This window comes from Protopterus annectens, chromosome 3.part0, assembly GCF_019279795.1.
Source record: "Protopterus annectens isolate FY-2018-M chromosome 3.part0, PAN1.0, whole genome shotgun sequence".
Taxonomy (NCBI): Eukaryota; Metazoa; Chordata; order Ceratodontiformes; family Protopteridae; genus Protopterus; species Protopterus annectens.
Window position 1 is genome coordinate 1475968838 of NC_056731.1, and position 12415 is coordinate 1475981252.

The following is a 12415-nucleotide window of genomic DNA, read 5'->3' on the forward strand; positions in this document are numbered from 1 at the left end:
GCTCAAATCCCATTTTTAACCATAGGAAAATGGGCCCAGATTTTTGGCAGAAAACAATTTGGTGGGGCTTCCGCAAATAATTTGGATTCCCTAACCCAACCTCCCTGGTTTTTAAAACCCAACCCTACAAAAAATTTAATTACCAATTTTCATTTTTTTTAAATTTAAGGGTGGAAGCAACAAATGAAGGAATGCTGAAAAGGGTTTTGAATTTTGGAAGGGAAACCCTCAGGGCCCCCTGAAACATAATACCCCCCTGGGGCATTATTTTGCTTTAAAATAAACCCAAAAATTGGAAAGGGATCAAAGGGCCATTGCCCAGATGGGAAATAGTCTGTTTTCTGTATTTCCCTGAGTGGGAAAGGTGTTTGTTAAACATTTTGGGGCCCACGTTTTTGCCCAAAAATTTTAAGTCACTTTTGGGGTTTTGGGGAATTTACCATCCCAAAATGATACTCTTGAAATGTTTTCCCAAGACAGAGTTGAAGGTGTAGAAAGAAAGGCAAGGCGGTTTCCTACACATAAAAGGTGTTGTAAATTGTGTGCTATGTTACCTTTGGGGAAGGGCCATGTGTGTTTGTGGGTGTGGTTGTGTGTGTGTGTGTTGTGTTGTGTGTTGTTATTGTTTGGTTCAGTAAAAGGGGGGTTTTTACCAAAATAAAAAATTTGGTTAATCCCCTCCCCTTTTTCCCCCAAAAGGGGGGAATTAAGATCCCTGTTGTATCACATCTTTTAGGGGGGCTTTGGAAACTGTTTTTAACCATTTTCACCCTGGGGGGGTGCCCTGTTTTTCTTAGTACTATCCCCCTTAAAATACACCTAAACTTCCCAACTGTATATTGAATGCCTCGGTCAAAAGGCCACCAATAGGGAAAATGTTTAATCTCTGTGGTGGGGTTTTTGAAATAAATGATTATGAAAAGGGCCAGGGGTTAAAAACCCCCTAAAATAAAAACTGTTGGGTTTTGGGTTTTGTTTTGGTGGGGTGTGTGCTGTGGGTGTGGGTTAAATGTGTTTGTGTTATTGTGCTTAATCCCAGTTGGGGGTCTTTTTGGCATTGTCCAGGAAATGGGTATTCTGTTCCCAATGAAAAGGGCCATTTTTTCCAAAACGGGCCCTTTTTGTTCCAATACCACTTTTAATCCTCCCCCCCATTTTAACTATAACCTGTTTTTTACCCAAAAGGAGTAAAGGTTAAAAAAAAGGGTGGGCTTAAAACCTACACAGTAAATGTTTTGGATTTTGAAAGGGTTAAACTTTTAAAACCATGGGGGTTTTTGGGGTTGGGGGGTTTTTTGGGGGGTTGGGTTTGTTTGATTGTGGGTTTTCCAACTTTTTTTCCCATAGGGAAAGAAACCCTCCCCCACCCCCAATGCAACTACACCCTGGAAACAAAAAAAAAAGGGGTTTCAACTCCCTTTTAAAATTACCCCCTGTTCCCTGTTTTTACAAAAGGGACCCTAAAACTAAATCATGGTTTTCCCTGTTCCCAATTTAATTCCAACTACCTGAAATTTTCCCCCCCTTGGGGCATGCCTTAAAAAATTTCCCCCGACCATTTGGGGATAAAGGGGGAATGGGAAAGGGCTCATCAAAGGGAAACGGGTGTTGTTTGGGGGTGGTGTGTTGGTGTTGTGTGTGTGTTGGGTGTGTTTTGGGTGTGTGGTGTTTGTTTTGTGTGTTAGGTGCCCCTAATTTTTTTTTTTCCAGTGGTTTATGAAATGCACACCACGGGCCCTTTTTTGGGGCTGGCCCCTTTACCCCCCCCGGGGAAATTATTGACACCCCAGGATGTACCAAACCAGGTTTCACATTCATGCCCCGGCCTTTGGAACAAAAAACCTTTGCCAGGGGTTAACAAACAAAAAAAGGCAGGGGTTTTAAAAGATTGGGTACTGTCTTGGGAATGAAACATTCCCCGGAAGGGTCCCTGGGGAACCGGGCCCAAAGTAAACATCTGTTGTTTTTCCGGGTTACTGCAAAGAAAACCAAAAACTGAAAACGGGTTGCTGTTTTAACCCCCAAACTTTTAATTAAAATTGCATAGATGTTCCCCCATAGACCTTAACATGTTCCCTGACCGAGGGTGGGGACCCCCAATCCCCCCGGGTTTTCCCCAAGCACGGGGAAATTTTCCAAAGGGCCTCGGAGGTTTGACATCCAGGGTTTTGGGATTTAACCAGGGGCAAATTTTTTTATCCCAAACATTTGCCAAGTGTGGTGGCATTTGCAAAGGCCTGGATTTTGGGGGTAAAAGGGTTAAATTGGGGACAGCGCCCCTGAAGGGCCTTTCAATTCCTTTTGGGGCCTTTCCACCTGCCTGGCCTCCATTACAGCCTAAAAAAGGGCCTTGGGTCCATTGAGGGTTTTTTGTCCACGGGAATTTTGGCCCTTTTGGGCCTCCCCAAAGGCACGGGGCACATGCCGGGTGGGCCCAACCACCAGTCCTGTTGCCCCCCTTGGGATCATTTGCAGGCAAAAACCCCATAGTACCACCTTCCCTTTTCCATCCCTCCCCCCACCTGCCAACGCCCTTCCCGGCCGGGGTTGGTGATGGGGTAATGTCCCAAGGCAAAAACTTTGAAAGGATGAGGGGAGTTTTAAGGGGGAAATGGCAAAAGGGCACAGACAGCCCCGGGGCCCCTGCCTGTCCCCCCAATTACCCCCAAACATCCTCTGGTCTGTGGGGCCACAACTTTCCAGGGGGCCCCCAAAAGGAGGGCAATGCCCTTTACATAAACCACCTTTTGAGGGAAAGGGGAAAAGGAACCCCTTCCATTAAAAATTTTTTTACCACCCCAGCGCCCACACCAAGGACGGGCGGGGGAACACAAGAAAAAGGGGGAAAAACCCCAAAAGGACAGACACCCCTGACAACCCCCTTGCCCAACAAACACACAACGAGGGGGACACAACACAGGGGGCCCCACGGGACAACACCACACAACAGGAAAACAAGGGGAAAAGAACCACACAAAAGCAAAAACACACACACAGAAAACGGAACACACAGACAGACAAGACACACACACAAAACAGCACACACAGGTGAACAACACACAACAAAACACAGACAAAAGGGATTAAAACAGACACAACACAGCAGTGAGCAGAAAAGACCAACAAAAGGGGGGACAACAACCACACCAACACCACCCCAACCCAACACAACACACCACCACCCACAAACCACAAACAACCACACCACACCCACACCCACAAACAAAAAACCAACACCAGCCACGCAACCCCCAAACGGGCACCAACAACACCAACCCTGACTGAGGTAAAATTTTGGCAGTGGCTTAAAAGTTTGAAAATTTTATTTAAATTGACAAAAAGGGTTTACATACCCCGGGTTTTGGGGCCCGATGCCTTGAAATACAGAGGATGCCCCTTCCTTTGTGGGGGTTAAGCATCATCCCTGTTTCCCCTTTTGGTTTTGTCCTTTCCCCATCCCGGAACCCAATGCAGGATTTTCAACCGGGGGCCCACATCCCAAGGGTTGTCTTCCCCCCTTTTAACAAATATGCCGGGACATCTGCCATTGAGTTTTGTTTTGGCCATCCCCCATTGGGGGGCATCAGTGGGTTAAATTTTGCTATACATTTTTGTGACCCTATTTGCAATTCCCCCAAACCCATGATTTGTTAAACTTTAAAATCCCCTACTAATGTAAAATTTGGGGGCCCGTCCCCAAGGTTTACACTTCCCTTTTTGGGGAATGGTGACGGGCCAGAAGGTTTACAGTACACCCCTCCCAATCCTTCCCAACCTTTATTACTGTTTCCTTTTTAATGCCCAAAAAACAAAAGGGGTTTTTTAATTACAGTCCCAAAGGGTTCCCAATCCCAACGTTTTATACAACATGGGGCCCGGGCTGAAAATGTTGTCTGCCCCCCAAAAAAGGGGGGAATTTACTGACTTGGTTTGATGGGGATGATTGGGGGGTTGGGGCCAAAATTGTTTTAATTTGGTACGGGTTATGGGTGAATGTTCCTTTCTACAATCAAGGGGAATTTTGACCCATTTTATGGGGGGTTTAAAATCCCTAAAAGTGTGCACAGGCCGGGGGGTTTTTAAAAGTGTTTCACATCTGAAAATTTTCACCTTTTAACACCCAAAGGCCCAATTAGGTATTTGCCCCAACCCCAAATTTTTCCCCAAAAAGGGGACAACATTTTTACACCACTTTACTGTTTTTTGGCTTATTTTTGGATTATGGATTTTGTAACACATGTTTAGGTCCAATGGTTGTTATGGGCCATCAAATTTAAAACATTTTAGGGGTTTTTTTTCCCAAAGCTTCACCCTTAGATGTTTATTTTTTCCACTGAAAAAATTACAAAAAAGGGGTGGTTTTGTTGGGAATGTAAAGGGGGTTTTAAAAGGAATATTTAGGGTGTTCCCAGCCCGGCCCATTCCAGGGCCATGGAAAATGTTATCCAAGGGTTGTGGGGACTTTTTTCAAGAAAGGGTTATCCCAATGAATCCCCTGGGGGGTCATACTCCACTAAACATTTGGGGAGGTTTTTGGGGGGAACATTTTTCGGAATTTACTGTTCATACCCAACATGTTAATGCTGATAGAATCCCTTTTTCCCTAAAAGGAAAAACCCCCTCCCCCAATTGTTTTCCGGGGGGGCCAACTCCCCCCAAACATTTAAAATTTTGTGAACCATATGTCTTTAATTTTTTCAATTAAACAGTGTAATGCATTGGGGTCCTGCCCAAGGGGCCCCCCAAATTTAACAGGACCACCAAATACATTTGGAATTTTTGTTAGGGCAATAGCTTCAATTTTTTCCGGGGGGCATTATCGCCGGTAAATTAACAACCACCTACAAGGTGTTTTAGGGCAAAATCCCAATTAAAAGGTGTTAAAACCCGGTAAATAAAAATTACCACACCTGGGGTGAAAAGCCAGGGTCCAAAACCAATTTTACACATAAGATCAATACATTTTATACAAAGGGTAATGCCATTTGAAACATAAAGAAACAAAAAGGGAGGGGCATGTTTTTGTTGTATGGGGCTTTCCATTTTGTACATTAAAAATTTTGAAACAGTAAATATAGTTGTGTTTTATGTGCAGTAGTGACTTACCAGGCAACTCCAGGCTCAGTGGTTGAGAGACACCCATGTCCACAATACCAGCTAAAGCTTGTGGATGGAGGTCTGCAGGTGTCCCCAGGTTGGCCAGTAGCTCCTCAGTACGTGTGAGTGGGGGCTGGGTGAGTGGCCCCCCAACTGTTGCACCTTGTTGTTTGGCAATTGCTTTAGCATGCTGTTTTGCCCATCTTATCAGGTCAGTGCAGTGCTGGTGCACCTGCTGATAGGTGTGATTGTGACCACCAACATCTTTTACCCTCTTGCAGAGTTCCTCCCACAGGGCATCCTGTGGCACATGGCTGAAGAGCATTGTGTAGTTGTCGAGGAAATATGGGATGAGGACCTCATTACAAGCGGCTGTACACCGGCAGTCTGCTAAGTGGTATACCTGGAAGACATAATGATGAAGACAGGTCACAGTAACTCACAGAAAAGTACAGCAGTATAGCTGAACATACATGTGTATCACATTTATTAAGATTACAAATATGTCTTTGCAAATCTACATGCCACTAACACCACTGACATTTAACACATTTGACACCTACTGGTGATGTGTTTATCACCATATATGTGTGTTTTGTGTGTTGTGTTTGTGATGGCATTGCTCATACACCATGTGGATGTTTTCTTGACATGGGCATGTCTGTTTGCCTGTAGTGGTGTCTTTACTTATCAGCACATGCCTGGATGTGTTCACATTAATGCAATAAACCTTAATGCTGTGTATATGTCACATATATAGTCATACATAGCCATTAGGACATGACCTGTGATCCTGCAGACTTGAAGCATGTATGTGTTTTGTCATATACATCTACATGGCACTGTACAAATGTGCAGCATCCTGCCATGTATTGCCTGTGTTGCACATGTGTAACACATGGGACAATAGCTAGACTGATGCAAGATTAGATATCAGCTATAGTATGTATAGTCATAGTGATCTAGTAGGTTATATGCCCTGGGCCATTTATGAGCCTAGGCAGACAGGTTACCTAGTTGTAGGCAACAGACAGGTAAGTTTCAGTGGCCAGTTCAAGCAGTGCCGCAGAACTGATACACATGGTTACTTATATATTTGGCATGTGGTCATCACACCATGTCACAGGGGGGCATGTGCAGCTTCGGGACAGGGATGCATAGTATGGCAAGATATTTAATGTATGGGACAGAGATATATGAGGCATGTTGTGATCCTTGTACTAGAACGGTGGATGTCCATGATGTATGTGTTTATTTGGAATCAGGATGTGTTAAGTTTAGCATGTCCAACACCTCTGGGATGGACATGTCTTTATTCAGGGCAGGCTGCATGCTACATAGTGCAGCTAGGGATTGGGAAGGGCAGTGTAGACCATCTATACATGGGCAATAACCCTTAATGAATATATGTGATCTATTCTGGGTCACATGGGTGTTGAGAATGGCTGAGCGGTTATCTCTATATTCCTGGATGGCACCCTGTCATGATTAGGGGTGCCACATATGGCTACCTGTCTTTTGTGGTGATGTAACTATCAAAGGGAAGTACTGTCCAGCTGCATCCCATACACACAGTTGCCACTATGTTGACTGCTGCCTAGGTGATAGTTAATGGGTACAGGGTTTGTAACATGGGGGATGACAATGCAATACTTAGCTGTCAGATTGTGGCCATACATAAAACCCCACCATCTGACACACTAAGGCCCTTCTGTATGTTGAATGCAGCAAAATTGAGTCGACTATTGCTCCTAGTTCATAGTCATTTGCAAACATTAATAGGCTGATGCCTTCTGTGTTAGTCTATGTGGTATAGATAAAAAAGAGGGGAGTACCAGGAATGGCCCCTGTATTACTGTGGCTGGCACTGGTTTGATGTGCATGAAAGTCAGACACCTTCTGTAGTGTGGGTTCTGCCAGCAGTCCAGTTGCCAACCACTCCTGTGACATAGGAATATACACCTAGTTTACTGAGTGTAGCTGGAACACAGTATGGGTGATGGTGTCCTACTACCTGGCAAGGTCATGATATGCAGTGTGAACCAACCCTACTGTCATTTACATCTGTACGAGTACATAAAAAGTTGACCACAGTTCATGGCCTTACAGACCAGACTCAGCAGGGTAGTTGTGCACTATGTCCCATTATCAATGGTGTCCCCCCTTTGGGGGTTTGTGATAACTGTTGCTGTACACCATTCAGTGTGTACACAGCCTGACATGGAGCTATGATTGAACATGATGTGTATGTGGATAGCTGAATGTTCTTACATTTGTATAGGATACACCCTGGGATGTTGACAGGTCCCATGAAAGCTGTATGTATGGTTTTAGAGAGTGCAGCTTGTACCTGCATAGTCTTTAAACGGGGGCCTGTAGTGTACATGGATATATTACTAAGTGTACCTGTTTGGGGGGGTGAGTGGGTTTAGGTTCTCCCAAAACCCTATCTGGATGAACAGGGTGCTATTTCTGTAGGTGCAGTACTTCCCATGCCATAGTGCTGTGCAGCTCAGGCTTTTTCCCTTACAATTAATGACACAGCTATAGAATGCTCTGTGATTGGCCTCATAATATGTGGCTGATTAGTTTCACAGTAGCTTTGTGTGGTTTTATATGGTATATCTGCATCTTACTGAGGCTGGGATCACGTACACTCATATGTGTTCACTCTTGCAACAGTTACTACCTTCTGTGGTACAGTTTAAAGCATGGTACCACCAGTTTGCCTTTGTTTGTGTTGGGTTGAATCCTGGTTCTGTTTCAATGGCACAATCACTGACATATGTGACTGCTTAAGGTTCATTTGTTTGGATACAACATATGCACATGCATTGTCCATCTGCATGGGTGCCATGACAGTCACCACTCCGCACTTAGGAAGCATAAGATTGGCATTGGAGACTAACTATGTGTAGCATACTGTTTGCCCTCTTTGTGTGACTTTAGCGCAGGTGTTGGTACATGAGGAGTCTTCCCAGTTCATAGTAGAATAGTCGAGAGTAGCCATTATTATGGTTCTGTCTCAGACCTAATCTTCCCCATTACAGCACATTATAACAGTTGGGGAAATTGGCCTGGTGGGTAATCTGTCTCAAGGTGCATTTTGAATTCCACTTTGGCACAAAGGTAGTTGCTCAGCATAATGCATCTGGTGTTATGCAAGTGCAATTAGCGTGGGGGTGCACATATCCTTCAGGAATATGGACACACCCGTAACCCCTGTGTTCCAATAAAGGATAATGGGCAAGAGGTGAGGTATGTGTTATAACATGGTCATGCAGGTGTGCTTCCGAGCATTGAAACATGTCTCAGCCACTGCACAGATATGTTCTCCATGTTAGGGATTGACATATGTGTGTCCTTTTAGTGTTTCTGACATGTATCATTGTGTAAAACCCCCAGTTTATTGCTTGGCTGTCCCTGTAACAGCAGTGGACCCTCACTTGAACTTTCATGATGAAGGCACTATAGGGGAAACATGAACCCCAGGGAGTATCCAGATTCCCAGGGTGACAGGTGCAGGCCCTGTCTGGCAAAGCATCATGGTCTGTCAACCATGTTATCCCAGGATGAAGATACTGGATACCCTTTTACATGCACCACTACATTAGACAATTGTGGAAATAAATCCTTTTGTCCCTGTACTGCAGTATCATTCTGGCCAATGGAAGAATGCTACCCAGGCCCTTTGGGGCATACCTGCATGGGCTACAAGGCCTGACAGTTCTTACATGTGTTTCCATGCAGTCCAGGCTACTGCATCACATGTCCTGCACAACAACATGGAATATGCCAGAGCCATGTGTATAGTTCAAAAGGTGGTCTGAGTGTACGAGTATGTGGCTAATCATGGCAGACCGGCAGCTGACAGTATGTATGCCCTCAAAAGGTTGGTTTGTCACATAGTGCTATAGTTTGCATTCACAAATGAGAACTATTGGGCATGTTCCCAGTCATGTGATCAGAGGTGTGGCACAATTATGCAAACTATGTCATACAGTTTGTTTATTTTGGTGTCTGTCTCTTCCTGCTTGTGGGGGGGTCACTTTTTTGGCCAGATACTTAGACGCTTGTGAATGTGAGTGATTTCTGGTAGTGTGTGTGGGTGTCCTTACTGTGTTCTGGTAAGGGTATTTTTGGGTTTTGTTGATGAGCTGCATGTGTTAACCTACACCTCATGACTGTCCAGTCCAGTCATGGCTGTAGCTGGGCTGCCTTCCAGCTTACCCTGTAGCTGCATCCCAAACAATTTTGGGGCATTTGGGGTTAGGTGGGTCTGGCAGTGTACATGGCATAGAGATTACATTGCCCCAGGATGGCCACATACACAAAGCTGACATTAGTACACACCAGTAGCTGACTAGTGGACATGCCTGTATGAGCAGTCAGTACTAAAATACCAAGTACTGTATTTAGTTTATTTTTTGCCTATGAAGATGTTTTAGACAGTGATGCTCACATGTAAAATTTGTGTTATGGACTGACAACACTGGCTATTTCAGAAACATTGTAGCTACCTTTAAACAATTCTCCTCTGAGGAGCACATCACATCCTGTTAGTTGATTACAGAGGATGCAAGTGTCTACAGGTCTGTTTCCTTCTCTGGGTATATACTCACATATCCACCAGGACCATGAGCTCTATTGGGCACAGACACCCACTCTCCAATCATGTATCAATAGACTCTGATGCCCCAAAATGATCAGGATATAATCAGATAGTGTGAGCCATCACCTATGATGGGGTATTACACATGGGCAGCTGTCTCCTACATCTTACTCTCCTACTGCAGATGTTACACTGGAGTTAAAGATGATATGCAACCTGTTTCATTACTATTGCTGTGCACTACCTTGCATACAATATGTGCAGGCAGCTGTTAGGTTGGCAATGAGAGGTTGGACTACACAAACTTGGTAGTTCAACCAGTGTGTCTGTACTCTCAATATCCACTCTATGTAGGTGTGCACATAACCATTTGGCCCAGCCCTGTAACAAGGGTCACTATACATTTGCATAACATGTACACATGTACAGCTGTTATTGCTTACAAACGATAGTAGAGAGGTGGATATTACATGTGTTATGTGCATGGATAATTACCTGGCTCTTCCAATTATCTTTGCTATCATGCTGCTAACCTGTTAGATGAATACTAATGCTATGTATCCCGTCATTGAGTATTGTAATTTCCAATAGACATAACTACTGTTTACATAACATAACAGAACTGCTATGTAGAATAAAATACAGATCTGCCTAGAATACTGTACATTACACATTTATTGGCACAATATCCCAAAATGCACACCATATTTGCATGGTAAGCCCACCTTTAACATGTTCATCTTACTTATGCACCCATACATATGTCGACTGTTACAATATATCGATATATACTATCCCCTGTTATAGCACATACTTGTTGGACCAGACCTGACACTGACAGTGGCTGGAAGCGAATTGGTGGGTTCCAAGCCCATATCATCCCTTGTGGAGTATGAGGAGTTTGCCTTGTGACCTACAGCAGTACACACATAGAATATTACAAGCATTACTACTGCTCAACAATACATCGCTACAAGATAGCTATTTCCACTATATGCATTGATTACACTGTAATTCTTACAGTACAGGTACTACATACACAGACATACTACATGTTATATATACCATCTTAGTAATTGGAGGTGTTATTAACTAGTATAATGCTCGTTTTCAGTTCATCTTTCAGTGTTTTGTACTGTCCTACAGGTAGATACAGATGGTTTGAATGCATGACAAGGTAACCTTTTATAGTTACAGATCAGTAACGTGCTATCCCGATGACCAATTGGTGTTCCTAAGTAGCTAATTACATGCACATCAGCTTCCCGCTACTGCCCTTTGCCCCATGGCTACAGTGGAGTATAACTGAGTACTCCACTTGGGCATTGTCCCTTTGCCTTACTTGTGAGGAAGACAGCATAGAAGTTTTGTTCAGAATCTATTGCAACAGATGTATGGAGACGAACAGTAATGTATTGTGTGTAATGCCTAGAGGATTTGGTCTAAATGTGAGTACTGCTGTTATATTTCTGAACATTGCTACTTGTGCAGGGTTTGTCTGTACCTAATACTTATGCATATGCTTCAGTCTGGCCAGGTTGTTTGACCAACTTAAAGCTGCATAATGTTAGGGAGTTTACAGAGTGCTTACCAGACATACTTAGTTTGGTGTTACTATGTATCATACTGTGCTGATAATCAGTACTCGGTAAAACTTCTTGGTGTACGAACCTTTCATCCCTCTGAAACGGGATTAGTTCATTCAAACCCTGTTACATCAGCAGCTGTTTAATTGTATAACGACAACTATTTCACATAGGGCCATGTTAGTGTGTCTGTGTCCAGGTATGTTAAGGTTTCAGCAGATGTTGTACAGTAGTTGCATAATTGGTTATGGTATGACAGTATGTACTGATGTAATTATTTTGGTTGTAGGGTAGATGTTGGTGGGTGTACATAGCACATGCAGGTGTGTAGGAACCCCTTTTATACAACATCTATATGCATGTGGGTGTTCTTTCCCTATGTGAACACCTCTCCCTTAGTGGACTAATACTATGGTAATTGCAAGCTGATTCATTAAGGCACTATTAAATGCTTCCTGTATAGCATGCAGGTACTGTTAGTCCTTGAATCCTTTTGGCAATACATCGGAATGTAATAAAGTTTTGCAAAATGAAAGCTGTCTGTGTAATTCTGTCATGGATATTTGCAGCCATTGCAGTTGCGTTGGTGACTGTGTCCATAGAACATATTTGTAATAGTGTATTGGCATATACTCTTCATACGTTTGTTCATATTGTTTGGGGGGGGATTGCTATGGTCCATGTTATATTCAGATATGACCACTTTGGATGCCATGTGTTTACATATATATATATATATATATATATATATATATATATATATATATATATATATATATATATATATATATATGTATATATATATATATATATATATATATATATATATATATATATATATATTATGTGTATTTATATAGATATATACATTAAAATATGTTTATTTTAACCCCCATAGATGAGTAGATGTTTTTAACCTATCTATATATCTACATATATATGTTGACCTGTATATATCGACATGTCTCTATGTATCTCTCTCTCTCTCTCTATTTATATATATATATATATATATATATATATATATATATATATATATATATATATATTTTATATATGAGCATACACCTTTAATTGGGTACATGTCGGGTTGTCCTAGTTCAACACATTCCTCCCTTTT